At 40.6% G+C, this 5,340-nt stretch overlaps 1 long non-coding RNA gene across 1 annotated transcript; it reads left to right on the top strand.

Moving 5' to 3' along the window:
- The first annotated feature begins 1,858 nt into the window (after positions 1-1,858).
- On the top strand, positions 1,859-2,905 carry LOC131171055 (uncharacterized). Its single transcript, XR_009141803.1, has 2 exons — positions 1,859-2,012; positions 2,592-2,905. It is a non-coding gene; the product is annotated as an uncharacterized LOC131171055 (long non-coding RNA).
- The last annotated feature ends 2,435 nt before the right edge of the window (positions 2,906-5,340 follow it).

Raw genomic sequence — 5,340 nt, 5'->3', positions numbered from 1 at the left:
ACTATGTATTCTCAAGGTTTCTCCAATGAAGGGAGTCATGAGATTTGGAAAGAAGGGCAAGTTGGCACTTCGGTATATTGGACCTTTGAGGTTACTGATAGAGTAGAGCAGCTTGCCTCACGGTTGGAGCTACCACCCAACCTCTCTCACGTTCATCCCGTGTTTCACACCTCCATGCTTAGGAAATACATTCCCGATCCTTCTCATGTACTGCAGCCGGATGTGATAGAGCTAAAAGAAAACTTGACATTTGAGGAGCAGCCTGTAGCCATAGTGGACTACCAAGTGAGACAGCTGAGATCAAAACAGATCCCTATGGTTAAGGTTTTGTGGAGGAGTCAGTCAGTGGAAGAGTGCACCTGGGAGTCAGAACGGGACATGCGTAGCAAGTACCCTTACCTGTTCAATGTATAATCATGTACTTTATTCTGCCTTGTGTAAAAAAATTCGAGGACGAATTTTCTGTAAGGGGGAAAGAATGTAACACCCCAAAATTTTATTATTTATGAGTATTTTTGGTATTTTAATTTTATTTGAATTTTAGGAATTTTTCTGAGATTTTTCAGATTTTAAAAATCGGGTTCGATTTTTCAAAAATATAAACTTTGATGATTTTTAAAAATTAATTTAAAGACCACGTGGCAAAACTAAAAATATATTTGGAGTCTACGTATTTTTCTGAGTTTTATGGAAATTTTTTCGGAATTTTTGGACCTCGCTGGTCCCCGAGGCGCAGTAAAAACTCAAAATTTTGTATTTAATCGAATCGCCGAATCGAATCGACCGGCCGAATCGGACCTACTTTTCCTTCTTCCTTTTTCTTCTCCGCGCGATGGCTCTCCCTCTTCTCTCTCGCTTTCTCTCTCCTCCCCGCCACGCCGCCTCCTCCCCTCCTCGCCGGCCGCCCCACTGCTCGCCTCAACATGGCAGCCCGTAACGGCCGGAACGCGCGCGATCTCCCTTCCTCGCTGGCGTTCGGCTTCCCGGACAAATCCGCCGATCCGCCACCAATTGGACCGGTCTTGTGTCCAAAATCATCTACTCGGCGAGAGCTTTCCATAGACACCAAGAATGCCGAAATCCATCGAGCGGATTGTCCGATTTTTGCTCGGGAAGATTTTAGCCCATTTCGACTTTTGGGCTAAATTTCTCGAAAACCGTGAATCCCACGAGGAAACCGAGGCCACCAGCACGCTCCATTCGTCGAGAGCTTCGCAACGACATAAATTTCGAATTTTTCCGACACCGTTTTTCGGTGGGTCCCACAGAACTTCGCAGTGTATTTTCGACCATTAAATGAGCTTAGAAAATTCTGAAAAATTTATTTACTAATCCCCGTGTTATGGGCTTCGTGTAGGTATCCTCGATTCGCGGAATTCGGCGATTGACCGGTTCGCAAATTTCGCCGCATGCACTGCACGGAAAAGTCTCCGAATTGGACCGAGGTTTTGGCTAGCCCCCCATTGTCAGACGTCTCGAGCTGCCTCAAGTCGGAATCGGCAAAGGTAAACCCGAACCTTGCTTTTTCGTAATTTTCTAGTGCTTAAATAGGATTAAAAATCCATAAAATATTCGTGGTAGCTTAGAAAATTACGATTCTTTTTGCAATAGCTTAGTAATATTGCTAAGGACCGCGGGGCAAAATTTTATAATTTTTAGAGCTTGTTTGGGCAGTTTTTGCAAAAATGATCAATAATAAGGACTAAATTGAAATTTTGCGTATTGTGATGGATGATTGATTTGATGGGCCCAGGAGGGGCTGTGTGATATGATTGAACTGTTGATATATGGATTGTGAATATAGAAGTGCGTTTTTAGCCCTTTTGTAGGTTGGGTAGGTCCTAGGTATAGAGGAGACTCTGCCGGATTTTCGGCACGACTTAGGACGTACTTGATCTTTTTCTTTGTTTGTATTGAGTCAAATTTATTAAATAGATGTAATGTAATTGTCAGGTGAGCCGGGACAGCCTTCTTCCTCCGCCCAGCCGCCACAGTAATTTGTCGTCAAGTCTGTGAGTAAAATATTAATTTTAATTGTAATTTCGATATTATTATATGTTCAGCATGCCCATGCATCACTTATATGCATATATTTATATAGTTAAACTCTAGGCACGAATTATGTTGCATTCATAACTGTTAATGTGCCATGAGTGTTGTTGTGGTAATTTGGAGCAGTGTGCGTGTGTTGGCGTGCGTGTGATGTGGTGTGGACTATGGATAGGACGGGGTAGTCACGGCTTGAGTTCTTCGCTGGGACCCATTCCTTCGAGGGGTAGTCACGGCTTGAGTTCTTCGCTGGGACCCTCGATTTGGTTTATTAAGCGAAAGTCCGGCTTGAGTTCTTCGCTGGCACCAGGTTGGATTTAAGAGAGTCAGATAGGGGATCAGCTCCCAATATATTATGATTGATGCTACAGGGTGTGTGAGTGCTCCAAATTACCTTTTTGATGCTATGATGTGAATATGATGTTGATGTTGCATTTCACTCTACAGGGTGCATTAGTTACAGATAGTTATAGAGATTATGGTTAAAATTGATATTTTACTCTCTGAGTCGAACGCTCACTCCTGTTCAAAAATTTTTACAGGCCGCAGGAGGATATTTTGTTCTGAGTTAACCTGCCTTTCTACTTCGCAGGTTGTTTATTAATATTTGTGTAATTTTAATTACTCCTAGAATTTCCGCATGTGTTAGCAGTAATTATTTGAATTTGGTCTGTAATATTATTATCATGTTGGACCTGTAAACTTAATATTTTAAGTCTGTTTTGATGGATTGGATGAGGGAGCTGAGCTCCCAATTATTATTATGTTGATGAGTATGTGGAGGGTGAGCTGAGCTCCCCAATGGATTGTTTATTGTGTTTACAGGTCGGGTGAGTCAAAAACTCCCCGTTGGTAAGTCCATTTTATGGCCGGACTCTGTCCGTTTGTTTTCTTGAAATTGGGCCCAAATGGGCCTCAGCATTGGGTAAATGAACAGTTAGGCTTACTACGGGCCTCGGGGGCTTTAGGCTGGCCCAGGTCCTAGTGCCGGTCCGGCCCATAGGTTGGGTCGTGACAGGACGTTCCTCAAGGGAGAAAAAAAATGAAAAATGAAAAATGAAAAAAAAAAAAAGAGAAACCCAGCAAACCCCCCCCCCCACCCAATTCTCCCGTTCTCTCTCTTCCCTCTTCCTTCTTCTCTCTTTTTTTTTTCATCCATGATTTCCGGCCATGAGCTCTGACCAAGCACCGGTGAGACATCAACGGCCTTCCCCCATGTCGAGGCAACCACTAGGAGGCGTCGCCACCCAGCAGCAGGTGGCATAAAGAAAGAGAGAGAGAGAGAGAAAAGAGGGGAGAGGGGAGAGGGAGAGAAGTATGCGAGAGGTAGCAACTTCCAAGTCTCGTACCGATGCCGTCCGATAGTTGTTTCTGGCAAGGGAGGGCTTGTTCAACTCCTGGCACAACAAGCTTCAAGACCCAATTAGCCTTATCTCCAATGGTGGCCGGAGAGAGACGATCCGACGAGGAAAAGTTGAGAAAAAATTATATGGGTTTCTCGGTTTCCGATCACTTTTCCAATGATCTGACCGTCGGATTGAAAATCTGAGACCACCGATGAACTCAGGGCGATGAAATCTTCAAGATGGGACCAGCCCCGCTCCAATCGGACACCGTTGGAAAAAGGCGATCATCGGACGGTCCAGATCGCTTGGTGAGATTTTTGAACTTGTTCAATTTTCAAAAATCAAAAATAATTTTACAATAATTATTAACAATTTTTAGGCATAATTTAGGTGTGATCGGATCGAAGATAGCTCACCGGTGCCAAAACCGCATTTTTAGACAGATTCGGTTGCCCGACGGCCCGTCTCAGAACATGGTCGATATTATAGTTAATCCTAACATTTTCAAACATTCTAGACGCGTTCCAGGTGTGGCATAGGTAAATTCAAACTCTACATTGCTCAATTTTTGTCTTGTACTAGGTTATAATAAAATTCATAAAATATTTGTGGATGATCATAAAATTTTGATTCCTTTTGCAATAGCCTTATAATATTGCTAAAGACCGTGAGACAAAATTTTAGAATTTTTAGAGCTTGTTTGAGTGAATTTTTATAAAAGATCAATTATAGGGACTAAAATGTAATTTTTAAGTTTGTGAGTATTGCCTGGTTTGGAGGGCCCAAGAGGGGCCATATAATGATGATGAGATATGGGTTGAGTTTAGAAGTGTTATTTGAACCATTTTTCAAGGTTGGATAGGTCCCAGGTATAGGGGAAACTCTGCCGAATTTCTAGCATGAATTAGGTTGTCTATTATCTGTTTAGAGTTTTATTTTGACTTAATACTAATAAATTTATAATATAATAATTTAAGTGATCGATGTCAGCTATTTTCCTCTATCCAGCAATCACAATAGTGATCGGTGTACTGCAAGTAAAATATTAATTTTAATTATAATTTCAATATTATTATATATTCAAGCATGCCATCATTACTTATAAATATGTATCTATGTAGATAAACACTAGACACATTTTATATTGCATTTTTAATTGATGAAATGCCATGAATGTTGTTTATGGTAATTTGGAGCAGTGTGCGTGTGTTGGTGTGTGTGTGTAGTTCTAGATATGGATAGGACGGGTAGACGCGGCTTGAGAGACACTCGCTGGGACCCGGTCCTTTTATGGATAAGTCGGGGTAGGCACGGCTTGAAAGACACTCGCTGGCCCCCGCAATTAGTTCATTAAGTGAAAGTCCGGCTCGAGAGACACTCACTAGCAGAGGTTGGATTAAGAGAGCTATATAGGAGATCAGCTCCCGTATATTTATTGTTTATATATTATATGGGTGTGTAAGTACTCCAAATTACCTTTTTGCTGTTATTATGTGATTTGTATGAAAATTATGATGGTATTGCATTCCACTCTTTAGGATGCATTAGTTTTAGATAGCTCTATAAATTGTACTTAAAATTGGTATTTTACTCTCTGAGTCGAACGCTCACTTCTGTTCATCCTATTTTTCTTACAGGCTACAGGAGGAGACCTTTTTCAGAATAACCTGCTTCTTTTCTCATAGGTTATCGATAATTACTTAATTGTATTATTATTCTCTAAATTTATAATTTAGAACTTCGCATGTACTAGTAGTAGTATTGATCTTGTTGGGACTATATGAATTTAAGTTTTTGTATTAATAAATGAAAAATTTTTTATTTTTAAATAGTTTGTGAATAATGTAACAGGGTTGAGTTGGGCTCCCCTATTTTTAATTTCTAATAATTATTGGGTTAAGTTGACCCAAAATAAAATTATAATAGTTAATTTAAATTATTTTAT

The sequence above is a fragment of the Hevea brasiliensis genome, chromosome 12 (genome assembly GCF_030052815.1).
Source record: "Hevea brasiliensis isolate MT/VB/25A 57/8 chromosome 12, ASM3005281v1, whole genome shotgun sequence".
Classification (NCBI taxonomy): domain Eukaryota; kingdom Viridiplantae; phylum Streptophyta; class Magnoliopsida; order Malpighiales; family Euphorbiaceae; genus Hevea; species Hevea brasiliensis.
This window is presented reverse-complemented; position numbering and strand designations above follow the sequence as displayed.